This window comes from Peromyscus leucopus, chromosome 8b (genome assembly GCF_004664715.2).
Source record: "Peromyscus leucopus breed LL Stock chromosome 8b, UCI_PerLeu_2.1, whole genome shotgun sequence".
Lineage (NCBI taxonomy): Eukaryota > Metazoa > Chordata > Mammalia > Rodentia > Cricetidae > Peromyscus > Peromyscus leucopus.
Window position 1 is genome coordinate 90051508 of NC_051086.1, and position 27776 is coordinate 90079283.

The following is a 27776-nucleotide window of genomic DNA, read 5'->3' on the forward strand; positions in this document are numbered from 1 at the left end:
ATGGGAAAGCCAGCGAAACCATCGGAGTCCAGAACCTGGAACCACTCAGGACAGGGATCTGGGGCTACTGGATTCCGTGGGGGTTCTCAGCAGCAGCCACCCCAGCGACGACTTAAGGGTTAACCCTTTAGCTGCCTTCATTGCTGCAGCCCTGGGGGCGGGGCGGGGGGCTGAGGGGGGCGTCAAAAATGGTTAGCTTTTAGTTGGGCAGGCCTGAAGGCATAATCTGGCTTCTCTGCTATCCTTGGCTTCCCTACTGTTCTTCATATTCCTGTTCGCCTGCCCCGCTCTTGATAAACCAGCTCCAGGATTTGAACATCGCTCTTCTTCAGTTGGGTTGCCCCTGTAATGTGGAGTGTCAGACTTCTCTATACATTATGGACATCAATGCCTTATCAGATCTAATCTGCACCATCTTCTCCCATTCTGTAGGCTGTCTTTGAGTTGTCCATACTGTCACTTAATTCTCAAAAAACTTAAATTTCCATGAAGTCCAAACTGGTCCTTTTTCTTTCTTTCTTTCTTCCATTTGTTGCCTGTGTCTTTGGTGTCAAATCCTAGAAATGTTTTATTGTTTTTGGTTTTTGGTTTGTTTTGAGATAGGATCTCACTGTGTAGCCCTGGCTGGCCTGGAACTCCATTTGTAGACCAGACCTTTTTTTTTTTTGTTTTGTTTTGTTTCTTGAGACAGAGTTTCTCTGTGTAGCTTTGGAGCCTGTCCTGCCTCTGCCTCCCGAGTGCTGGATTAAAGGCGTGTGACCACACCCAACCAGTGATTGCTTCTTTCAGCACTAGTTTGGGAGACTCGTTTTTCTTATATGTTATTTCAGTGTGTGTCTATGGGACATGTATCCCTGCTACCAGGAGGATAATCTTGTGTATTAGACGGGGCCTGATCAGGAGAGCAGAGAGCACATTGCGTGTCTCTGTAGAGGGGATGTAAGTACAGGAGCCTGATTCCTCAGGGGCTGGAAGACAGAAAGAGCAATGAGAAGAGGATGTGGAGACAACACAAGAATTAATGGCAGGGGGTGTGTGTTGGGAGGGGGGAGGCTGGAGGGGCAGGAGAAGGGGAGAGGGTGATCTTTGGTATGTAAAATGAATAAAATTTTTTTCTTAATTAAAAAAAGGAAGAAGTGATGGCAGATGGCAGCCAGGACTGAGGAAGAGTAGAGGTGTTTTTTTATCTAAATTGTTCTGCTTACCAATAAAGACTGGGGAGTCAGATGTTGGGGTGAAAACCTACTGCATGAGAGAAGCCAAGAAGCCACCAGCTGACCTTCCTTTTTAGCTGGAGACCCAGAGAGCTTCTCTCCTGCCATCCCCAACCAAAAAGACCCTTGAATCTCTAAGTCCCTCTTGTTGTGGAATATTATTTTAACTGGGCCGAGATGTGTTACATTTGTTTCTGCTGTGGACTGTTTAACTATGTGAAGGTGTGTTACCGTTGTTTCTGTTGCCTTTGTTTAATTACATAAAGATGTGTTGCGTCTGTCTCACCTTGCCTGCCCAAGGCACCTGATTGGTCTAATAAAAAGCTGAATGGCCAACAGCTAGGCAGGATTGGGACAGGCAGGGCTGGGGGGCGGAGAGAATAAGGAGGAGGAGAAATCTGGGCAAAGGAGAGAAGGAGGAGGATTGAATGAAAAAGAGAGGTTCACTCTTGGGTCCAGAAGCCAGGCAGCTGCCAGCTGCCATGAGAAGCAGTGAGAATAAGATCTACAGGAAGAAAGAAAGGTCAAAAGTCCTGAGGCAAAACACAGATGAAGAGAAACAGGTTGAGTTATAAGAGCAAGTGGGACAAGCGTAAGATAAAGCTGAGCTTCATCAATAGTAATCTCTGTGTCATGATTTGGGAGCTGGCTGGTAGCCTAAAAGAAAAAGCTTGGTACACCTTACTTCTTCCTGTGTGTCTCTCATCAGTCTTCCCAGGTCCTATGGACTCTATGGCTAATTCTTGTCAATGAGTCGATGGCTTCGCCCCTTGATCCAAGGTTCATTTTAACACAGTCTCAGGGCTTCACTGTGCGATCAAAGTCCGGCAACACAGAGGAGCCCTCGAGCCACACCAACGGAGCCCTGCAGATTTGAGAATCAGGCTCAGGAGAAGCTGCCCCAGGAGACTGCTCAGTCCTTCTCAGAGCCGCCATCTCCAACGGTTCACATCACAGAAGGAAGCTCAAGGCTGGACGTAGTGTCCAGTGGTAAAGTCACTATAAAAACAGAACAAACAGTGGCTAACTAACTAATTCTCCTTTCCTCAGCCTTCTGGTCTCCTTTTAGAAGTAACTGAGAGAAAGAGAGTGATGGAGTCTGGGAAATTAGGTAGCAGAGTCATAACGCGGCCATGTATCAGAGAGATCTGGATAGAAGAAAGGAAAGTAACTGAAGCTAGTTTTGCCCTTTCCTCACTCAGCCTCCAAGCAGCTTTCTGTGCCTGATGGAACAAGAACAATTTCAGGCCGTGTGGTGGTGGCGCATGCCTTTAATCCCAGCACTTGGGAGGCAGAGGCAGGCGGATCTCTGTGAGTTCAAGGCCAGCCTGGGCTACAGAGTTTCAGGACAGGCTCCAAAGCTACACAGAGAAACCCTGTCTTGAAAAACAAAACAAAAAGAACAAGTTCAGGATTCTGCCTGACAAGATGCCACGGTCCTTTGTGACTTGAAGATGCTCAGGGGCCAAGGCTGACAGTGGAGACTCAAAGTCTCAACAGTGACAGTGTCCATCTCCCTGAGGGGCTAATACTCTCCAGGACCAGCCCAAATTTCTTCAGAGGATCCTGTAACCCAATGAGTACATTGCAAAGATAAATAACAACAACCCTTGTGTCGAGTGGGAGAGGAAAATTAATATTCAGAGAGAATGTGCAACAAGAAAAACTCTCAAGAAAAAGCATGCCCGGGACTGGGGAAGTGACTCAGACAGTAGAGTGTTTATCGTGTGAACAAGAGGACCTGTGTTCAGATCCACAAGTGTAAAGAAGGGCTGGCAGCCTGCGCCTGCGCCTGTAATCTCAGTGCTGGTGACGGGAGGGGAGATGGAGACAGCATGACTCCTGGAGCCGGCCGGACAGCCTGTCTAGTGGACCCGGCAAGTTCCAGGTTCAGTGAGAGATCCTGTCTCAAACAAACAAACAAAAGATTGAGGAAGCCACTCAGGGGTCTCCACACTCACGCATGTGTACTGACACTCCTCCCGTAGAGCACACACAAAGAGACTAGTATTCCCAAAGCTTCTACAACCTTGTCTCTTTTATGTCTTCGGGTTTTGCTTCTTGGAGACAGGGTCTTATAGAGTCCAAGTAGGTCTCAAATTACGGTCGTCCTGTCTCAGCCTCCCAAATGCTGGGATTACAGGCAAGGGTCACTGTGCCCAGCAATCCTTATTTTTATGGCCAGAAGTGCATATTTATTCATGCTTTTTCTCTATTGTATTACTTATTTTGTAACACTCTTAGCCAGCACATTTATTTATCAAGTTAGACAACTAGATCTTTATGCTTGCAGAATTTGAATTTTCATGGCCAGTGAGATGGGTTTGTAATAGCAGATGTGCATTCTCTCCTTTGGGGCAGGCCTCAAATCCAAGCAGAAACTCTTGGTTACCTCTATAACAGTTATGCCTCAGTTGAACCACTGGGTACTTCTTGCCTATCAAGTTGTTCTTATAGCATGCAGAGTCCAGCATTGGTAAGATCACCAAAGTCTTTTCTTCCCCAGTGTCCTGAATAACACTTTCTATCACTCTTAAAGCTAGCCAGCAGTAAAGAAGCTTCCAGGTCCATTCCAGATTGGTTTTTTCTTTCTCTCTTTTTTTTATTTTATTGTTTTTGGGTTTTGGAGACAAAGTGTCTTTGTGCAACTCTGGCTATCTCATAATGCACTCTGTAGACCAGGCTGGCCTTGAACTCAGAGATCTGCCTTCCTCTGCCTCCTGAGTGCTAGATTAAAGGCATGTGCCACCATTGCCCAGCCCAGATTGATTTCACTACATCAAGCAACCAAAGTGTGTGGTGTTTTTGGTAATAGGATCTAGTTACAGTACGATTGCTCACATTCTTTTTTTAATTTATTTATTTTTATGTGCATTGGTGTTTTGACATGGGTGTCCAGTCCCCTGGAACTGGAGTTACAGACAGTTGTGAGCTGCCATGTGGGTGCTGGGAATTGAACACGGGTCTTCTGGAAGAGCAGTCCGTGCTCTTAACCTCTGAGCCATCTTTCCAGCCCCAATTGCTCACATTCTTAACTTGCCTGATAACACACTCTTTATGACCTGTTTCTTCTTCCCATGTCACATTCCTAGGTGCTCCTAACATCGCTTTGCAAATAAACACTTGCCTTTGATTCCTTGGCTCAGACGCTACTTGTAGGAAATCCAAACAATAGCAATTGATATCCAAAGTTGTCCTAGGGAGCAGACCCCCAGAACAGAATTATGACTTGTATCACGCATCATCTATATGGCAGCTGAATTCCATGGCTGAGACAAATGGGATAAATGCCACTGGAGAGTGGAACCCTTGTCAGTAATAAAACCTCTGGTGGACCATATGTGACACATGTGACACGGAGAGGTGACCCCCATGCCACTGCTCTAACATTTGAGTATGGGGGCAGTCAGCGTTTACAAAACTGTAGACAACAGGGGCTGGAGAGATGGCTTGGTGGTTAAGAGCACTGGCTGCTCTTCCAGAGGTCCTGAGTTCAATTCTCAGAGACCACATGATGGCTCACAACTATCTATAATAGGATCTGATGCCCTCTTCTGTAATGCAGGTATACATGCAGACAGAGCACTCATACATATATATAAACAAACAAATAAATAAATAAATATTTTTCTTTTCTTTTCTTTCTTTCTTTTTTTTTTTTGTTTTTTGTTTTTTGTTTCGAGAGACAGGGTTTCTCTGTGCAGCTTTGTACCTTTCCTGGATCTCGCTTTATAGCCCAGGCTGGCCTCGAACTCAAAGAGATCTGCCTGCCTCTGCCTCCCAGGTGCTGGGATTAAAGGCATGTGCCACCACTGCCTGGCTATTTAAAAACTTGTAGAAAACAGAAGCTGGGTGGTGATGGCGCATGCCTTTAATCCCAGCACTCTGGAGGCAGAGGCAGGCGAATCTCTGTGAGTTCGAGGCCAGCCTGGGCTACAGAGTGAGTTTCAGGACAGGCTCCAAAGCTACACAGAGAAACCCTGTCTTGAAAAACCAAACCAAAACAAACAAAAACAAAAACAAAAAACTTGTAGAAAACAGGCATAGTATGGTGGTCTATTCCTGTAACCCCAGCACTCAGGAAACAAGAAGATCTTGGGTTGCATAGTTAGAATTTGTCTTTTAAAAAGATCATGGTGGCTGGATGGTGGAGTCGCACCACCATTACTCCCAGCACTTCGGAGGCAGGGCAGGCAGATATCTGTGAGTTCAAGTCTAGCCTGGTTTACACAGCAAGATCCAGGAGAGCCAGGGCTACCCAAGAAATCCTGTCTCGAAAAACCAAAAAAAAAAAAAAAAAAAAAAAAAAAAAAAAAAGGTAGAAAGAAAAAAGATCATGGAGTTACTTGACTGCTGTTAGTAAATGTTGTCATCAAAATGTAAAAGGAAAAAAGATTTCCTACCAATCAATTATAAACCTAGGGTAAAGCTAGGTGGTGATGGTACATGCTTTTAATCCTAGCACTTGGGAGGCAGAGGCAGGTGGATCTCAGTAAGTTAAAGGCTAGCCTGGTCTACAAAGTGAGTTCCAGGACTGTTACACAGAGAGACCCTGTCTCAAACAAAATAAAAAACCTGGGGTAGAGCTAAAAGCTAGAGTACTTCATGGCAAAACTGAAGAAAACATATCTCCTGCAACCTATGGAAGCAGAATGTGCTGAAAATCAATTCCATAATCTGATTTTGAAAGCATGAGTCCCCAGTAGCTTAGGGAGCTGCTAATAGAAGGTACGAGACTCTACTACTCTGAGACCTGGTATGGGACTATACATTCTGGTACCTGGGACAGCTTCCTCCTAATCCTTGGAGCCAGAGAAGTAAGTAGCCCTTCCTTCTTGATGGAAGATGCCTCACAAGATGATACTTGCCCCCTTCAAGACCTGACCCTGGCTCTGTGGCCCTAGGCCAATTACTGTGATCAAGTCTCATCATGGACCAGGTGTGGGAGAACTTCTCCAGATGTGGGAACACAGGGGTTCTTCACCAAAAAGGCTGCAGGAGCTGACTAATAATCCAGCAGACATCGGAAGAGCATGCTTGGGTAGGGACCTTGGGAGTGCTGGACTGCAATCAGGAGGTGGAACGCAAGGCTGAAGGAGAGAGAGGTGATGGATGTGGGAACGCACCACCGCACCCAAGCTGAGATATAACATTTTAAAGGCTTGGCAAGGACATCTGAAGTCAGCTTCTGATGTCACTGGGCAGCAGGGTCAAAGTTTGGGGGGAAAGCACTAGTGCTAGTTAATGAGTTAAGAATATTAAAACTTCTGCAGGGGAGGGGGACAAAAGGCACAGAGAGGTGGGCATGCACCATAGAACTGGTGTCCCATAAGACCAGAGAACCCTACCGCCCACTGTGAGCCTCACAAGGGCCCGGAAATACTCCCTTCAATAACGTCATTAGACATATACAAGTCGGTGCGGGGCAACTGGCATCCTCAGCTCAGTGGTAGCTGTCCTCCGCAGGTCACAGTTGACGGCAGTGGAAGCTGCTGGGGACTTGACTCCCCAGAGTCAGTGGCTACAACAGGAAAACTCAGAACAGAAGCCCGATGATAGCATGTGGTCATCACAAACACACAGTCATTCATAGGAATCTACCAGAATGACCAAGAGGACATGGCAGTCTTGGACAGGTGGACTGCCAAGGAAGAGGTCCCTTCTCTTACATAATCTAAAGTAGGCAGGCGGGAGAGAAAAAGGATGATGTCAGTCACTGCAAAGACAAATCACAATCCGCACAGTTGCCAGATCCAAGCCGTGTTTCAGATGCATAGCCTAATGATTGAAGGGGAGTGAGTTCCCGTCTAGAAAAATCTTCTGATACTATAGTAAGTTGCTAACACCCCGGTCTTCTCCTAAGATGCAGTTATCTGAACAGCTGTACACTGAGCAAGGGGAATATCCAGATCTTACAAGGTTTTGAGTATAGAACCTGAGACCGAGGGACCAACATGCCATCGCAGACACTTGGCAGAGTGAGACATACTGCAGACAGAGGGGACCAGAGGGGACCTGATCACAGACTCACCGGATGGATGTTTCTTGAACAATGGGAATTGATGTACTTAGCTGTAGTGCGTAGCTGTTCCAGCTTTGACCTTGAAACACTGCCCCTAGAGTGGCAGAGTGACGGCAGATAACTGCCACACCTGCCTATGACCTGCCCCCGGGGCGTGGCCAAGAGGGACCCCCTTAAGACTGGAGGTACATATATGCTTGCTCTCTTCTGGATACCTCATGGTCCTGCAAGCTGGATGGGAGACCAAGCTGGAGTTCTCTGCTGGATGGCGCCTCACCTCTCCTGGATCCTGTAACCCATCCCTACCGGCTGTAAGTTATCCCAGAACTAAACTTCCCTCGATTACCAGACAGATTACGTGAAATGGCCTCATTACACACAGCAATACTTAGCAGCTACCAGAAACCTCTCTTCTGTTTTTTGAAATAAGAGTTAATGAGGGGCTGGCAACATAGTTTAGGGGCCGCCAGGCTGTACAACCTGAGTTCAATTCCCAGAACCCATATGGAGTAATTTATCTTCTAACCTCCACATACACAGCGACATGCTCGTGCCCCCTCCCACAGACACAAATATAATTTTAAATTAAAAAAAAGTAGCCGGGCAGTGATGGCGCACGCCTTTAATCCCAGCACTCAGGAGGCAGAGCCAGGTGGATCTCTGTGAGTTCAAGGCCAGCCTGGTCTACAAAGCAAGTTCCAGGACAGGCACAAAGCTGCACAGAGAAACCCTGTCTCGAAAAACCAAAAAAAAAAAAAAAAAGTAAACTGGATGGTGATGGTGCACACCTTTAATCCCAGCACTCTGGAGGCAGAGGCAGGTGGACCTCTATGAGTTTGAGACTAGCCTGGTTTACAGAGAGTTCCTGGCCAGCCAGGATTACACAGAGAAACTCTGTCTCAAAAAAAAAAAATTAGGAGAGGTCATATGAAAAGTGATTGTTGTTATTCTCAGGGACACATAGTCGTGGTACCTATAAGGTCTCTGTTTAACTGGCTCATCCTGTTTCAATCTTATAAAAATCAGATAAATGAAAAAAAGCAAACAACAACAACAACAAAAAGATAAAATGAGCATGTACGCTCACTTGTTCATGAAAAAAAAATCAGATAAATGGACGGGCATTGGTGGCACATGCCTTTAATCCCAGCACTTGGGAGGCAGAGCCAGGTGGATTTCTGTGAGTTCGAGGCTAGCCTGGTCTACAGAGTGAGATCCAGGACAGCACCAAAACTGCATGAAGAAACCCTGTCTCAAAAAAAAAAAAAAACCAACAAACAAAAACAAAAAATCAGATAAATGGCTGCAGATGAGGTGAACACAGCCACGCAGAAGCACCAGCTCAACCACTGAGCCAGATGCACTAGCAATTTTGGCTGTTAATTTGGTGACGGAAGATAAGTCCCTTTCCTTGGGGAGAGACATCAGGAGGACTTCAGTCACTCCTAGGGCTTCCTGCTTCCTGCCACAAGAGAGTCCAAAGGGACCTGGATCACTGGCCTTCCATGGCACATCTTCATCCACTGTGTTGATGATGATGAGTGCATTGAACTTGGCTTACAGGAGACATTCCTGATGCTCTCACAAGGCCTCTGCTCAATAGAGGGGAAAGTAATGTTGCAAAGAATCATGGGTCTTTGTGCAAGTTGTAGGTATCCAAGGGCTGGCACCATCACGCACTCCCTACCATTAAGGAAGCTTAGCAGGCTCTTTCAGATCTCAGAGCTAAAAAGGGCTGTACTTGAAAACGCAGGTCCTGCCTATTTGCTGGGTGACTCAGAAGGTTGCTGGTTTTTACTGGGGCCCCAAACAAGAGGGGTTTTCAGCTCTAGGCCAAGATATAATTTCCATGCCTCACGAGTCCTTATAGCCCAGCAGATGCTACCTAGCTTTGACTCATACTGATGCTCTGGGGAGTTTCTGGCAAGCCCAGAAGGCTCTGGAGCAAGGCCATACCTTCTGCAGTGGGAGAGTACTAAAAAAAGTCTGATGTAGCAAGATGTGATTGGCCATGCCTGTAAGCCCCATCTCTCCCGGGGTTTGGGGGAGGTAAGGCGGGAGCATCGTGAGTTGCAGGCCAGTCTGAGCTGCATAGCAAGACTATGTTTAAAAAAAGAAAGAGAGAGAGAGAGAGAGAGAGAAAGAGAGAGAGGGAGGGAGGGAGGGAGGGAGGGAGGGAGGAAGGAAGGAAAAGAGAATAAAAGAAAAGAAAAATACCTGATGTATAACTGAAACCCAATCACTGCTCGGGTGGAGTAAGTGGCTGGAATTACCCATTATCAACTGTGTGTTTCAGAAACACCAAGTCACAAGATTGGGTGGTCACCATCAAAACCCCAGAGATGATGGAGATGTCACATTCAAAATGAGACCTGGGGAATGGAGAGATGGTACAGCAGTTAAGAGCACTGTCTGTTCTTCCAGAGGACCCAGGTTCAATTTCTAGCACCCATGTGGCCGGTCACAATTGTCTGTAATTCTAGCTCCAGGAGATCTGACACCCTCACACAGATACACATGCAAGCAAAACACCAATAAAATAAATAATTTTTTTTTAAAAGATGAGACCTGAGTAGGTGGGAAGGGCACAAGCAAATTATGTGAACAGGGAGATGGACCCCAGACCACCGCCTCTGCTGTACCCACTCCTCTCTTTCAAGTCACGCCTCTGGCTGCTTGCGGAATTCTTTAGCTGCAGCAGCTGGCAGACAGGGAAAGCATCAGGTCTGCTCAAAGACTTGGTGTGGACCACAAAGGACCTGCAGCCACATTATAGCCACAGTCAAGGGTTGCTCAAAAAGGCAGTGGTCAGGAGAAATCCCCTGGGGACTGGACTTAAAACAATTGTACCTGGTCATCAGCACAGAGCAGAAGGACAAAGTGAGCTAAGGACAGACAGGTCACAAACGACAAGCAGTAGCCAGTGGCTTTTCTCATGGGAACAAGACAGGAGACTGGAGATGGGACATTGTGTGCGGAGAGCAAGCAAATGGATGGATGGATGGATGGATGGATGGATGGATTAGAGGTAGCACAAGGTCTGAAGATCTGGGTGTCAGACATCAGTACCCACCAGTAAGAATTCTATGCAGGAGGTATAGGTGGAGTCTTTCTGTTTCCCGGCCGTCACTCCCAAATAACCATAAGAGACTTAATATTAATTATAAATGCTCAGCCAATAGCTTAGGCTTGTCTCCAGCCAGCTCTTACAATGTAAATTAACCCATTTATATTCATCTATGTGCTGCCCCGAGGCTTGTTTATCTCATCTGTGAACTTACCATGTTGCCTCTTCCCCATCTGGCTTGAGACTCCTCAGACTCTGCCCTTCTTCCCAGCATTCTCTTTGCCCTGAAAATCCTGCCTAACTGTTGGCCAATCAACTTTTTATTAACAATGAGAGCAACACATTTTCACAATGCACAAAAGGATTATTCCACAGCATTAAGGGACATTGAGCATGGGGACAAGATAACTTGGCTGGTAACTGTCATCTGGTATCTATCAGAGTGTCTGATCTCTTCATGGGATTCTGAACAGCATCATGTTGGACTGACTCACTTCACCACAAAGGAGATGTGACAATCAACACATGACTTCAGGGTTGCTGACTGCCATTGTTTAGTTTTTGGAGACAGCCTAGATTGGCCTCAAACTTGCTATGTAGCTGAAAATGACTATGAATGCCTGATCCTCCTGCCTCTACCTTCTGAGGGTAGCTAGCTTTCTTGTTGTTTTTTTGGGCTTGTCAGCTCTCCAATAATGACATGGAGACTTCTTATTAATTATGAAAGCTTGGCCTTAGCTTAGGCTTGTTCCCAACAAGCTCTTAAAACTTAACCTGTTCCTATCCATGTTTTGCCACGTGACTTTTTAACCACTCTTCCATTCTGCACATTCAACTTCCTCAATGTCTCCCTGGTGTCTCTTGTATGCCCAGATTCATTTCCCTGAGTTCCTCTGTCTCCCAGAAGTCCTACCTAACCATTCCTGCCTAGCTATTGGCTGCTCAGTTTCTTATTAAACCAATCACAATAATACATCTTCACACAGTGTACAAATATCCCTCAACACCTGAGTGCTGGGATTACAAACATATACCACCACACTCAGCTCTTTTTAAACATCATTTCTTTGCTTTGCTTTATTTTGTGTGAGGGTGTGAGTATAGACACACACTGTCACGATGCAGGGGTGGAGATCAGAGGACAACTCTGGGGTTGTGAGTCAGCTCTTTCCTGCTACCTTGTAGGATCCAGGAATCAAACTTAGGCATCAGGCTTACTCACAAACACCTCCTCCTGCTGAGTCACCTCACCTCACCACACACACACACACACACACACACACACACACACACACACACATCCATGTCCAAGTCCACATATACATACACATATAAATAGCCATTTTAGGAAACATGAAGCAGTATTTCACTGTGGTCTGTTTTTTGCCTCTCCCTAGTTCTGGGATTAAAGAATTCTCGCCGGGCGGTGGTGGCGCACACCTTTAATCCCAGCACTCGGGAGGCAGAGCCAGGTGGATCTCTGTGAGTTCGAGGCCAGCCTGGGCTACCAAGTGAGTTCCAGGAAAGGCACAAAGCTACATAGAGAAACGCTATCTCGAAAAGCCAAAAAAAAAAAAAAAAAAAAAAAAAAAAGAATTCTCATTGTGGTTTTGATTCATCTTTCCAACAACTAATGGTGCTAAACCTCTTCCCATGTGCATATTGGCCCTAGGTAGAAACTCGTAGAAATTTTATTCATTTCTTTTGACCATTTCTTAGTTGGGCTGTATTTTTCTGCAATTAATTTATTTACGCCTTTTTTTATTTTCCAGAGCTGAGGACCGAACCCAGGGCCTTGTGCTTGCTAGGCAAGTGCTCTACCACTGAGCTGAGTCCCCGACCCCTTGTTTACACTTTCATTTTATTTCAGATGTATGAATGTTTTGCCTTCACGTATATCTGTGTACAGCATTATGCCTGGTGCCCACAGAGGCCAGAAGAGGTCATTAGAGCCTCTGGAGCTGGAGTTATGGGCCGTTGTGAGCCACCAAGAAGGTGATATTTATAAATGGAATCTCGGCCCTTTGGAAGAGCAGCCAGTGCTCTTAACTGCTGAGCTATCTCTCCAGTCCCTGAAATTAATTTTTATATTGATTTTTGATCATTGATTAAACATGCCTCTGAATTAAAATAATTTATCTAAAGGCTGTTTTGGACTTTCTGCCCATATTGAGACATTGGCAAATACTAGGCTTATTATTCCCTTCCTAAGGGTCATACTTCCTTGTCCCGCCTGTGCCTATGTGGGGAAGCATTTCAACAGCAAGTGGATGTATACTGTAAGCTACACCAAATGGGCATTACCAGGCCATAGAGGTCCGATTCTAATCTTACTTTATTCAGTGTTAATTACTAATGTATGGCTACTTTCACAATGCTCTTTATGTTTATGAGATTAATATAGGTTTTTATTCTTTGTTCACACAGAAGATTACACTTGTGGGTTTTTCTGACTTCATCAAATTTTATTTCTTAGGAGTGTCCATTGGATTGGGCTGGACAGAGGAAGGAATGAGAAATGAGGAAGAGAAGGGCATGATTCTATTATCTATCCATCATTCATCTATCATCTGTCTACCAAGATCGACTACTTCATTGGCAATGAATCACCTCACTCAATCTGGTGGCTTGTTAGACATGAACAAAATCCTTAGAGCAGACAGGCAAGCTGGACTCTCTGGGGCAGGAGCTGACATCACAATCCATGGCAGAATTTCTTCTTCTTCAGGGGAAGCCTTTTCACTGATGGAGGGAGGAACATCCAGAGCATTGGGGCTAATTCTCTTTACCTCAAGTCAGCTGGCTGGAGATGTTAACCACATATGCGAGATATCTTCCCAGCAATGCTTGGAAAGGTGTTACACGGAGTAACTGGGTACCAGAGCCAAGAGCACAGACACAGCAAACTATTGACAGCACTCTGGTGGGACCTGCCTGATGCTCAGTGTGAGAGCCAAAATTACACTTTAAGTTTTCATTACTATGCCTTAGAGATCCATGAAACAAAAACGTCTCTGATCTGCAAGCCCCTTGCCCAAGGACAGATATTTCCTGAAATGCTGGAGGCAATTGTTTATGGGAGGTAACAAGCCACATGTTTTCACTTCCCTAAACAAGTTTGTTTGATCCATTTGTACCGGATGTGCTTGATCACATGTGGGCGGGAAGTTCATAGGCAAAAAAATGCATCAGGATGTAGGCTGGAGGTACGTTCAGGATGTATGCTTGCCCCTGATTGGACATGATGCGAAATTGCAATGAATTATGGTTTCACCTTCTTAAGCCACTGCAAACTATAATTCTAGGCCATTTCCTAGGAACCTGGGTATGGACCTAGCCAGAGCCCATCCACCTGGCCAGTATTAATTAAAGCTTGCTTCAAATTTGGCTTTAACCTGTAGTGGTGGTCTTATTCTCTATCAGTGGGATTAACAGCTTCTCTCAGGATTAGACTGAGGTTATGTACTGTGGGAAGCAGTCCAGAGCCCTCCCTTCATGCGACTGTATTAATAGAATACTACCAATGTAATCATTAAAATGTTTTATTAGCATATACTAATTATATGTAATAATGGGTTCTAGCATGACATTTTCACACATGTTGTTTCCATCCGAGCACTGACCAGGCCCAAGCCTGCTTCGCATCTCAGGTGAGCATGCACTCAGGGTGGCGTGGCCATGGACTGCTGGCATGGACCACACGGCAACTATTGCCGCTTGTAGAGTTCCAGCATTTCCATTTGGCGGGTCACCATTCCCCAGCACCTTTTCCCTTTCATTTCTAATGATTCTCACTATGTGTGGAGGATTTTGTGTAGACTTTGAAGGATGAAAATGTATAAAATGGCAGCCTCTCTTAAACAAAATTATTTGGAGAAAAGTCCCTGCCTCCATGAAACCATATAGCGTGATAACTCACTCTGCCTACTCCCATGAAAGTTAACACCAGCCCGGGGAAGTGGTGGCACACGCCTTTAATCCCAGCATTCTGGAGGCAGTTCAAGGGCAGCCTCATCTACAGATCAAGTTCCAGGATAGGCTCCAAAGCTACACAGAGAAACCCTGTCACGAAAAACAAAAACAAAACAAAACAAGAGTTAACCCAAGTTGCTAGATTAGATAAGTAACACATGCTTGATAAATAAGATACATTTGATAATCAACATTTATAAATTCCTCAGGTCTACTCAGGTTCACAGTAATATTTGTCTAGCCTTGTCTTTGCTCACTTAAGCTCCAGCTATTTGAATAAGCTGAAAGTAAGACATAGAAAAAAACTGCAATATTCTATAATGGAATGTCTGATCCCCCAAGAAAGTCCTTTTCCTAAGGTCACGCTTTTTAAACAAAAGTCCCCATTCCTTTAGGGCCTTGGGGAAAGTTCCTGCTTGCTAAAAATGGAATCTTGTGGCCCTTCCATTAACATACAGCTGGTGCCTATTAATTAATTTGTCAAGGTCCATGCTGGCTCCCTTCAGCCCTGATCTCAGGCCACATCCAGCTCACCTGCCCCCTTTCTCTCATTTACTCCTATACATACAGAGTAGTTTTTTTTTTTTTTTTCAATAAACGCACGGGCAGCCCCTCCATTCACCCTCAGATCACGTCAGTTCTCCTCCCTTGCTTCACAAATCCTCTTTGGGACCTGAACCCTCCCGGAGCCTGTCCCCAGCAGATTATATAACATGTTTCAATCATAGTCTCCCACTGTTTTCCTTGTAGCACCGCCCCAGTGACCCCCCCTTCCTCTTTCCACTGGTACTTTCAGTGTGTGTGTGTGTGTGTGTGTGTGTGTGTGTGTGTGTGTGTGAGAGAGAGAGAGAGAGAGAGAGAGAGAGAGAGAGAGAGAGAGAGAGAGAGCGCGCACAGGAGCCAATGAGCTTCATGGAGGTTGCTTTCAGAGGCATGGGTAAGAATTTAAGTACAGAAGTTTGAGCACCTTATCAGTGGGTACAGCCCTGGAGAAAATGTCTCTTCCTCCCCCATCAACCTTTGACTGTATACACATTGTATATAAATCCTCAGGAAGTGTGGGGCCCCCTGAGCCTCTCCTACTTCCCTGACTGGATGCAGGCATTCTCGGTCTTGTGCAGATCTTGTGCAGGTCATCTCAGCTGCTGTGAGTTACTGCCAGGGTCATGCCACACCTGGGAGTCAGTGTTCCTGCCCACCCATCTCCGGTTTTTACATTCTTTCTGCCTCCCCCCTTGATGTTCCCTGAGCTTTGGAGAGAGTGATATAGATGCTCCACATATACCTGGGCATCCAACCATCATTTATTCTTGGCACTTGGTCTGGTTCCGAGTCTCTGAAATCATACCAACGCAATCTATGGTTGATGAAGGTGAGCCAGTTTGCTGGCTCAGGCTTGTCAGACTGTAGAAATGTTCCTGACTTTCCAACTTCCCCTCATACACAGTGGGGGGTCCCTAAGATCTCCACCCTTGAGGGATGCTATATATTATTGGGAAATTTTCTACAAGGAAGATTGTCTCTTCTCTCCAATTTTTTTTAGAAGCATAAATATTTATTTGTAACAAAGGAGTTTGCATACAGTGTTGAAAATCTACAACTTCTTGTTAGATTCACATTTACACTTCACCTTTTTAAACAAACATTTATAGTCATTATTTTATACGGATATAGATATGTGAATACAACATTGAGTTCAGTGGTCCCTCAGCATTTTCCACTTAAATGTTTTTTTTTAAACATAAAAACAGGTTATAATTCCAAAGTCCAGAGTTATTTGAAACTGGAAAATATTTTCTCTATAGAAAATAGTAAAAATTACATTTCCCAATAAGCCCTTTGAAGCCAAATAATAGCTGAATTATACATATAAATATTCATTAGATTCTGGGATACAGAAGAAACTTAGCTTCATCTGTTCAGAGAGCTATGTTTTACTTAAGCTGTGTAAGTGAGATTCCTATTCATCTTCCCCTTCACTGTTTGATTTACAGCAGACATTTTTCTATAGGCGAATCCATAATCTAAAAAGATTTTAGCCTCCCCTCCTGAAAGTACCGCCAACATTTTCTTTCATCAGCTTGATACGGTACAAATTCTTATCCTAATAGTGAAATGTTTCACTAAAGCTTGCCCAGTGATTGGGCAAAACCAAAACTTGTTATAAGCCACAGTCATCCTAGGGTTTGGTTCTCTCTGCTGGGTAGACTCCCTGGATCTGTTCTCCACTTATTTTTATTTGCTCAATCATTTAAATAGATCAGTATGGACTTGTGGGTATTTATTGTGTATTTTTGGTTAAAACGTTTGTGTTTGTTTTTTTCTGAGGGTAGGGAGTTCTCACTACGCAGCCTGTGCCTCCCAAGTGCTGAGATTAAAGGCATGCACCACTGTCTCAGTTAGGGCTTCTATTACTGTGAAGAGACACCATGGTCATGGCAACTCTAATAAAGGAAAACATTTAATTGAGGCTGGCTTACATTTTCAGAGGTTTAGTCTGTTATCATCATGGCAGGAAGCATGTTTGTGTACAGGCTGAGAAGGACCTGAGAGTTCTGCATCAGGATCGGCAGGCAGCAGGAAGAGACCCTGAGTCATTGGCCTGGCTTGAACATCTGAGACCTCAAAGCCCGCCCCCAGTGACACACTTCCTCCCACAAAGCCACACCCACTCCAGCAAGGCCACACCTCCTCACAGTGCCACTCCCTATGAGCCTATGGGGGCCATTTTCTTTCCAACCACCACAAGCATCATGCCTGGCTTTCATATAATTTACTTATTTGGTTTTGTTTGTTTATTTGTTTGCTTGACTGTTTTTTGTTTTGTTTTTTTTTAAGATAGGGATTTTTGTGTAGCCCTGACTCTCTTGGAACCCCCCCTGTAGACCAAGCTGGCCTCAAACTCAGAGCTCTGCCTGCCTCTGCCTCCTGAGTACTGGGCTTTAAATGCAACTGCCTAGCTGATAGTTTTGAGACATGCTGTATTGGTAACTCTTCGATTGCTGTGACAAAACATGACAGAGGCAACTGACAAAGGAAAGCATTTAACTGGGCTTGCAGTGTCAGAGGGTCAGCGTCCACGATGGGGGGGAAGGCGTGGTGGCAGGAACTGCTGAGAGCCCAGTCTTGAGACAGGACCACAAGTTAGAGAGATGCTGGGGATGACCCCAGTCTTCTGAAGCCTCACAGCCTAACCCAGTGACACACCTCCTCAAACAAGGCCTCACCCCTAATTGTCAAAACAGTGCCACCAACTGGGGACCAGGTATTCAAACATATGAGCCTGGGGAGTGCAGGGGTGCGGGGTTCTCGTCCAAACACGTCATCCATCACTTTCCTACTGTTCTGTTTCTGTATCCCCACCTTACAAAGAAAGTCACATTCAAACAGCCCACGTGCTTCCCTGTCCTTTTGTTTCAACTTCCTTCAGCCCCTCCCCAGAAAAGCGGCTTCCTGCTGCCTGCCACAACACTGATTCTCTTTTATGCCTGGTGGCTGGAATAGAAAATAACGCCAATTGTGATCATTACATTGAGACGATGGACCACATTTTTGTAATTTATCTTCAGTCTTGGTGCTCAGATGTCCTCATCTCAGCCACTGAGAACTGCCCTGTCTATTTTCCCCTCTTCCAGAGGACAACCCTGAATGCCCTTCTTCACGCACCATCACTTTTTGGGGGTGTGCAGGGGGAAGGGGAGCTGTCGCCAGAGTCTTCCTGCCTTGCCCACAGTCAGGACAAATCCTTGTCACCCGCCAGTCCCACAGCCGCTCAGACCCAACCAAGCAAACACAGAGACTTATATTGCTTACAAACTGTATGGCCGTGGCAGGCTTCTTGCTAACTTTTCTTATATCTTAAAGTAACCCATTTCTAGAAATCTATACCTTGCCACGTGGCTCGTGGCTTACCAGCATCTTCACATGCTTCTTGTACTGGCGGCATCTGGCAGTCAGTCCTTCTGCCTTCCTGTCCTTTTATTTCTCCTCTCTGTTAGTCCCACCTATCCTTCCTGCCTAGCCACAGCCGATCAGGTTTTATTTATTGATCAATCAGAACAACTTGACATACAGACCATCCCCCAGCACAGCCAAGTGCAGACCATCTCAGATACCTGCACTCAGGCCCATGGTCCTAATCATCCTCTATGCAGACCTGCTGGGTAACGCCACAAAGAACCCAAGAAGGGCTCCCACAGGACATACAGAACATCCCACAGCAGGGAGCAGGGTTTTTCATTGACCCGGAACCTGCTAAGAAGCCTAGGTTGCCTGGCCAGCAAGCCCCAGGAATCTGCCTGTCTCTGTCTCAACACAATAGGATTACAGACCCACACCACCATTCCCAGCTTTTTTTTTAAAAAAAAATATAGGTTCTGGGGCTTGAACCCATGTCTTCATGCTTGCAAGACAAGCACGTTACCAACTGAGCCATTGTTCTGTGTCACTGTTACTTTGCAGCACATTCTACAAACACTGAGTGAGCACTCCCGATGTGTGCTGGCCCGTGCCAACTTTAATAAAGGAAGGAGGGAATGAGGAAGAAGAGTGAAACTCCATGGTAGAGAGTAGGGAGGTACACACTGACCTATCTACAGTGACAGGAAGTGACCAGCTCCAGTTCTGGCCAGAAGGTCCTCCGGGTATGTGGAAGTCAATGGGTGTTGGCAGTGATCAACCAGAGAGGGTGGGAGCCATACACCTGAAGGTGCTAGCTGGAGCCACTTGGGTGGACCAGTTATCTGAGAAAGGACACAATAGAAGGCCAGGTTATGAACTCACAGAGTGGAGGGAGAAGATAACTCCGGAAAAATGAACTTGGGGGAGTGTCATGGAGGAGGTGATAAGAAGAAGAGAAAACTAAGAAGATGGAGACGAAAACATGGTGGGGGGGGCACAGAGCAGACATTCCCAAGAGGCTCCCCTGCCTGTGTCAAGTGCTACAAAGAATGGGGAGCAGGAAAGTGTGTGCCGGACCTGGTGGTAAGCAGGTTATACACAGTGTGAGGAGAAAGTGGCCTCATCAGAAGAAGGACCACCGACCAGAGTGAGCAAGCTCAGACTTCTACGGAGTGCTGAGCTGTGTGTGATTGGAGAGCAGACGGTTGTTTCCACAGGATAGACTAGACCTTCTTTATGGGATATGGAAAAGAGAGGCAGTAAGCAGCCTGAGCCCCCTAGAGGTCAGGTGGTGTAGTTACAGAAGGTTTTCAAGGTTGGGGGAGGGGAGAACATTCATTTAAGTCATTATCCCCCCCGGGGTTACAATATTGAGAGAGCCTCTCAGTTTGACCTCCTTGAACTTGATTTCTCATCCAGTTTATTAACTTTATGAATTAAAAAAAATCATTGATTTTTTTCTTTTTTGAGACAAGGTCTCTCTGTGTAGCCCTGGCTGTCCTGAGACTCACAGACAGGCACCTGCCTCTGCCTCCCGAGTGCTGGGATTAGAGGTGTGCGCCATTACACCCATCGATAGTTGTCTTACTTCTGGGATTAACCAGATAATGAGTCCCATTCTGACTCCCTTTCCTGTCTGGGGAGACAGACTCCACTAGCTCCCCCACACTTTCATTTCCTCTGCGTGGAAATAGGTTGGAGAGCATCTCTGGGTGCTGTCCTAGTTGGTGGGGGGCCATGGCCTCCAGCAGGGAAGAGCCTTGGGAGAGTGGGCACCCATGGGTGTCCTGCGAAGGTTAGGCTGTGCTGGGCGGAGGAGGTAGAAGGTGAAGATGTCTGTCTGTCCGTGGCAGATCTCGGTAGTCTTTCCTGACAGCTGCTCTGGGCCCTCCTATCGGGGACAGCAAAGGGACAGTGGAGCCACCAGGCCTTTGAGCTGTCCTCAGTGGCCGAGCTTCGGTAGATCTGAAAACTGTTTACTTCTCTGCTGAATCACAGGAGGGAATAATCCCTGTTCACTCTCGGGGATTATCATCCAAACGTCGCAGGACTCTGTGCCCAGGAGTTTCCCAGGGGCTCTGGGCTTTCTGTGTGTTTACCTTGGTCTCCTAACCCCCAAGACTCCAGTCCCTAGCTTGGGTTTTGTGCTTCATGGATTCCTTTTTGTGGCTCCTAGCACAGATCAGCTCGAGTGAAGTCGACATCTGCAGACTGACTCCCCGTCTTCACACAGTGGGAGCTAGGCAAGCTCATTTCCAGAGCACAAGCTGAGGCGAGACTGGATGCCTTCCCCCCACGTCGGCCAGGCGGTCATCAGACCCAGCATTGCCTCCGAAACAGAACACCTCAAGTCTGATAGCCGGCGGCATCGCCCCCCCCCCCACGCCCATCAGTGCTTTCCCTACCCAGGGCTCCCCAGCTTCCTGGCTTCACTGGTTGGGAACCAGCAGCCGCAGTCAACCAGGGAAAGGCAGAGGCCTGGGTCCTCTGTTCTGATTGGCTGCCCTAAGGGCTGTTCAAAAACAAACCCAGAGCGCGCAGGGAGGGGAGTTTGGACCCCGGGGGCCTCCTTTTCTTTCCGCGCTTCGAGGGACAGCTGAGTCACTGAGCCCAGTCGGTTTGGTCTCTTTTTCACGCAGAGAGACTGAGGCACACGGGAGTTCTGAGGCTTCCTTTGTGAGAGTTCTCCAGGACTCGACCCACCAGCCGCGACTGAGATGGACACAGCTCAAGGCTCCGGTGTGAGACACTCCACAAAGGAGAAGCCCAGGATCCAGTCTTTGCTGCCCCCTGCCCCATCAGCCAGGCCTGAGGGGGTCTCCATCTCCCTGCGTTAGGGGTGTCTCGTGAAGGCAGCAAGGGTCACTGGTCTCAGGAGACCCTGGTGCCAACTGAGGTTTTCTCCTAAAGTGACACTCCTGCTCTCCACCAAGCTCCTCTGTGCCAAGGGCCTCCTAGGATCTGTCCTTCTGCCTCACAGCCTTTTGAACGTGAACCTTCAGAGACCTCTGGAAACTCAGTTAAGGGCACACAGCCAGTGGGAAACCACGCTGGCTCAAAGCCAGTCTCTCAACCACACTCCCCTAGACACACACATGGCATGGGACACACCCAAAGGCCTGGGCCCTGTGACAGACTCTGCCATCAGCTGTCAGGTGGAGGGCCCCAAACATCTGGCTCAGCAGATAGGGGGCACCGAGAGGGGCTGCAGCTGTTCCAAGGGAGGGGCTGCTCCTTGTCAGGGTGTGGCCCCTTTCTAGGAGAACTCTTTTCTCTCTCTCTCACCAGGATGGGCAGAGAGAGAATTTTCTCTGCCAGGAAGGGGTCCCTGTGGGCTGGCAGGGGGAGGCCTGGACAGACAGATGTGGGTCAGCCACAGACAGGGAACCTAAGGGGGTTCCAGGGAGGGGCAGGGACAAGATAGAGGAGGCTGGTCACACAAGCCTCGCCTTTGCCCTCGGGTGTCCAGCGGCTGTCTCTCCCACAGATGGTCACTAGGAGACGGGATGTTTCAGACACATCCTTTTGCCGGTTTCCAAGGACCAACCACCAGTGATGTCAAAACCAACTGCTACTTTGATTTAATTTTTTTCCTTTTTCTCTCATCTATATTCTTTTCTGTCAGTGTGTGTGTGTGTGTGTGTGTGTGTGTGTGTGTGTGTGTGTGTAAGACTGACTTTCAATAGCAAGGGAGTTTAAGGTTTGTTGTTTTGAGGCAGGGTCTCACTATATAGCCTTGTCTGTCTGGGATCTCGCTCTGTAGACCAGGCTGGCCTCGAACTCACAGAGATCTGCCTGCCTCTGCCCACTGAGTGCTGGGATGAAAGGTGTGTACTATCACACCTGGCTTCACTTTTTTTTTTTTTTTTTTTTTGACAGTCTCCTGTATCATAGGCTGGCCTCCAATTCTCTTCACAGCCAAGGAAGAAGATGAACTTGTGATCCTCCTGTGTGGGCTACCACACCATGTTTATGCAGGGCAGCGGGTGGAACCCAGGGCGTGGTACCTGCTAGGCAAGCACCGAGCTACACCTCTAGCCACCCTTTAAAACACACACACACACACACACACAACACACACACATACACACATTTTATTTATTATTTTACTCCGTGTGTGCTCATGTCACAGCGCACATGGAACACCCCGTGGAGAGGGGCCCCTCCTTCTACCGGGTGACGAAACTCAGGCACGGTCTTGGCATCTGGGGTCTTTCTCAGAGCCATCTCTTCAGTTCCCCAGAGCCACCGTTTGGTTTTCAATAAACTGCACAGCACACGGTAAGGCGCCGCCTCTTCACCGTGAGCGTCCTGCCACACTGGAGAGTTGCCTGGGGGTCAGGAGGCCCCTTTGAGAGCTCTCTCTCCCCTGGACAGCAATTTCCTAGTGGAGAGCGGGCAGTCAGGATGGGGGGGGGGATGACGGAAGACGACACAGTGCCGGGGGAATCCAGTGCCTGCTGCCACAGCTAGTATCACGCCCACTGTGTCCTGGGAGGAGAGGTGACACCAGCCGGCCTGAGGACCTAAAAAAGGGTGAACAACACAGGCACCAAGTCTCAAGGTTGCAGAGCAGAACTTAGCTGAAAGCGAAGCCGAGGAAGGAAAATACTTAAGGCCGGGCAGGGCTAGATAGTGTTCAGTTCAGGAGGCCAGTCTGGGAGGAAGAATTGAAGCTAATGCTGAAGTTGAGGCCGCAGGGAGTCGCTGGCGGGGCAGAGGGGTGGGGAGTGTAGGGTCAGTGGACTCTGGTGCCTACAGGGGGACGGGAAGGGTGGGGACCGGTTTCCTCGCAGCGACGCCCACCAGCAGGGGACCAGGTTGCAGCCCCCCCCCGCAGCATTCCACCCACTTCATCCTCGGCCCGCCCCCGTAAGCGTCCTGACCTGCAGGTTCCTGCAGACGTGGGCTGCCCTACAGCAGACCTTGTGCCCAGACCCCGCGAAGTGGGCCGAAGAGGTAGGGTCGAGCGCTTGAGGTTTTACAAGTTCTCGGAGCGGGTGCCAGCTGCCCAGACGCTGTTCCCGCCCTGCCCTGCCCTGCCCCGCCGGTGTTCCAGGCCCGGTCAGTGCAGCCTGCAGCGGTTTCTGCTCCGCTGCAACCCCGCCCCAGCCTGCCTCAGGCGCCTGTTCCCCTTGTGTGTCCGACCAACTAAGCGACTTCCTGGAGGGTTGTCCCTCCTTGTCCACAGCCCAGACTTTAGCCCTCCGCCTCCTGTGGGCCAATGCAGTTCCAGCACACGGCAGGTGAACAACTGGACCTGAGAAGTTACTGCGCCTCTCTGCGCCCAGGGTTCTGCAAACACTGGGAATATGGGATTCAAGAACAACAGCAACGAACTCACCGCGTTTCCACAGAAACTGCTTCTTGATCTTCCCCTTACCTACTCAGAGCCCTTGGGGACATCTTGCTGGTCCTTACAGCTCTAGTCTGAGGCTGCAGCTGCCTGTGGGTGTTTGATTCAAACTAAGTTCCCTAGAAGCCAAGGTAATGAGGGAAACCTGATGAAGTTCTCGCTTGTCCGAAACTGAAAACACAGTCTGTTCATTTGAAGTTCACACCTTGTCCCAGGCTCAGGTCTAGAAGGATGTAGTTCATAGATTCCGTCTGACCTCTCACCCACTGATCTGGCTGAAGGCTACTGGGTCTTTCTAGAACAACCAGGACTCGTGTTGATCCAGTTAGAGGCTACCGGCTTGGCATAAATGGGAATGTGCAGTGGAATTTCCCAGACATGGCACACAGCAGGCTTGCTGATGATCTTCCCCGGGCTTGAACTTGTCCCTGGGTGGAGCTGGGAGAGCAGAGCCGCCTGTGAAGCAGACAGCGTTGAAGGGCTTTGTAGTCACAGCAGTTTGAATTTTGGCTCCAACTGCCAACTGTATGGCCTTAGGCAAGTTCCTGGGGTCCCTGTGGATACAAATTAGCCCATGTCCCCACTAGCTATATAGGGAATAAGAAGGCCTCTAGACCAGAGGCTCTCAGCCTGCGGCTTGCAACCCCTTTGGGGGGTCAAATGACCTTTTCACAGGGGTCACCTGAGACCATCAGAAAACACTGACATTTACATTACAATTCATAACTAGCAAAATTCCAGTTATGAAGTAGCAATGAAAATAATTTTATGGCTGGGGGTCGACTCAACATGAGGAACTGTATTAAAGGGTCGCAGCATTAGGAAGGTTGAGAACCACTGCTCTAGGCCATAGTTTCCGGCAGTCAATCATTATTCAATAAAAGTTCAGAACTTTCCTTTTCAGAAAGGGTCTCACTGTGTAGCTCAGGCTGCCCTCCAGTCCTTGATCACCCTCCTGCCTTGGCCTCCAAAGAGCTGGGACTACCTTTTGTTGGCACCAGAGACCCAGTGACAGAAAGGTCCACAAAAGACCTGCACTCATGGATCTTATTGCTTTGTTTTGTTTTCTGTGTATATGTGTAGTATGTAGTAGTGTGTGTGTATGTGTGTGCGTGTAGTGTGTGTGTAGTAAGCGTGTGCAGTGTGTCTTATGTAGGCCAGACAATATGTGTTTTCTCAATTGTTCTACCTTATTGTCATTATTTTAAGTTCCAGAAGTTACTCTGTAGACCAGGCTGGCCTTGAACCCAAAGATCTTCTTTCCCATTCTGCTTTCCAAATGCTGGGATTACCCACTGAGCCATCTCATCAGCCCCTCCACCTTACGTTTGTCGAGACAGGGTCTCTCATTGAACCAGTACTCACCAGTTGGCTAGACTGGTGGGCCAGCAAGTTCAGGGGCTCGCCCTGTCTCTGCACATGCTGATGACCTGAAGTCAGGTCCTCACACTTGTGCGGCAGGCACCTCACCTTCTGAGCATCTCCCCAGCCCAGGGTTCTGCTTCCCTGGCAAAGATAATAATAAACGAGTTATTAAACCCGAGAGGATCCGCTGGGGAGACGCGTTAGTGGACGTAGTGAGGTGACAGAGACGGGCTGGGTGGCTTGATGCCGTCTCAAGTCTATTCTCCTCTTCTTCCCGGGTGACAGAACCCTGGACACTAAACTTCCAGGAATGGAGATTACGTCACTCAGACTTCCCCAACTGCAGCATGTAACTAAGTCTTGATCTCGGAACACGTCCTTAAGAAGAGGGCTCACTTTTGTCTTTACTCTTCTTGGCAGGCATGAAGAGGTGACGGCTGAAGCTCCCGCAGCCACACTGGACCAAGAGGGAAGAGCTACTTGCTACAGATGACGAGGGACAGAAGGACCTGCAGAGCTCCACTGCGTTCTGGGACCTCCTGCCTCCAGGCTTCCGTATCAGAGAAAGATCAACGTCTATCTTCTTTAAGCCACAAAGATTTTGGGGTTTTGCTCATGTACAATCCGTCTTGATTTTCCTTGTCATGGCCACAGAGTGGCTTGGGGTTGTGTCCAGCTGAGAGGCTAAAGGAGGGTAACACTGAACCAAGGCCTGAATTGTGAATTGGAGGCAGCGTCTGACACACAGGAGCAGCAGCATGATTGACAGTTCATTTTTCCTCTTCCTTTTTTTTTTTTTTTTTTGTCCAAGACAAGGTTTCTCTGTGTAGCCTTGACTGTCTCAGAACTCACTCTGTAGATCAGGCTAGCCTCGAGGTCCACCTGCCTCTGCCTCCTGAGTGCTGCGATTAAAGGCATGCGCCACCACTGACCATTGACAAACGTCCTCATTGACATTTCTAAAAGGCTGCTCAGACCAGTTTGTGGCCGCTGTACTGTTCTGTAGCAGCCAGGGGAGATACGCGGCCATGTGGGAGACCCCTGGACAGATCGGAAATATGAGAGCCCAGGGAAGACCAGTGGCAACAGAGAAGCAAGTAGAGTGGCCTGAGGTGATGTAGGGGTGAGGAGAGGGAAACAGCTGTTTGGGGTGCGGTGAGGAGGGAGGAGACTGGAGGAGGCCCAGGGTGTCTCTTTGCTTGTTTAAGAAATGATTAGATGCAGGGTGGTGGTGGTCCATGCCTTTAATCCCAGCACTCCGGAGGCAGAGGCAGGCAGATCTCTCGAGTTCAAGGCCAGTCTGGTCTACCGAACGAGTTCCAGGACAGCCAGGGCTTCCCAGAGGCATCCTGTCTCAAAAACAAACAAACAAAAAAGAAATTACTAGAAATAAATAAGACTGTCACTGTGTCAGTGGTATGGCCTCTCTCAAACACTGTTGTCTCTAGTATGCTTTGCCGGTGTGACGAGAGCCCCAGTTTTCCCAGATCCCGTTCAAATCCACAAACACTTGGACTACGAAGCCAGGTGTCCGTCTGGAGTCCCAGTGTCTGGGAGGCCGAGGAGAGAGGACCAAGAGCATGAAGCTATGGAGTAAAGCCTTGTCTCTAAAACCACTAACACACCAGCGGAGTCCAGACAGGGTGAGGGTCCCGAAAGCGACGGTCTCTGTCCTAGGGGCGCATGGTCTGTGGCGAAGAGTCAGGCATGGTAGACCTGCCACGGCCCGGAGGGGCAACGCTCGAGGGGTGGCTCAGGACAAACTCAGGACTCGGAAAGCCCGGAAATCAAGAGAACAGAGAATATTCACACAAGGGCACATATCCCAGAATTGGTGGGCCTGGGGCTCCTCAAACAGAGACCCCTTCCTGAGGCAGCCAAGCCCTCCCCTGTCCCCTTGGTCAGGCAGCAGCACCACCCCGACCTCTCTGGACCCTGAAGAGCACCCCACTTGTGTGTATTTTAAAAGGAGGCCTGGAGCCAGCTAGCCTCACAGACCTGGCCCTGCCACCCAGGCTTGGAGAATCCTCCTCTTTCCTCTCAGTCCCAAGGCCCAGCTGAGGGGCTGGCCAGGCAGATGAGGGCACCCAGAGCTCTGAAGGAATACGAAGAGTGGCCTCTCTGGTCCCTGTGCCACCCCCCGCCCCTCACCGTGCTCCCCCGGGAGTGCTGGAGCCATGACTGCTTGTGCATCCCCACCCTGTTCTGTGTCCTCCCCTGTGAGCCCCATTCTTCTCCTCTGCCCCACCCCAACCCCTGACCCCTAGCTCTCTTCCCCTAGGGAACTTCTTCAAGGCTCAGCTCAGATTACTCCCTGGGGGCAACTAGTACTTCCCAAGTCTCCTCAGTCCCCACTCTTTTTCTAAAAAATTAATTTATTTTTATTTTATGTGCATTGGTGTTTTGCCATGGATGTTGAGTCCCTTGGAACTGGAATTACAGACGGTTGTGAGCTGCCATGTAGTTGCTTGGAATTGAACCCCGGTCCTCTGGAAGAGCAGTCGTTGCTCGTAACCCCTGAGCCATTGCTCCAGCCCCCTAAGTCCCCCATTTTACCACACTCTTGCCCTCACACTCTGTGGTTATTGTGGGCTGCTATCATCTCTCTCACTGGACATGAGTTCCTAAGGATGGATGTTCTGAGGAACCAGCTCAAGCAACCGCTTACCCAGGAGACGGTCCAGCTTCGGTAACCCTTCTCCTCAATTCAGCCCCACCCTGCATCCAAAAGGGACTGTGCTTTCAAGCTCCCACCCATCCACTTGGTCCCAACAGTCCACAGAGGAAAGGGTGACCAGAGAAAGGATGTGGTCACACAGCAAAGTGGCAGAACTTCCTGCCCCAGCAGTTTCTAGAAGCTGGGCTGTGGGAGACTCCCCT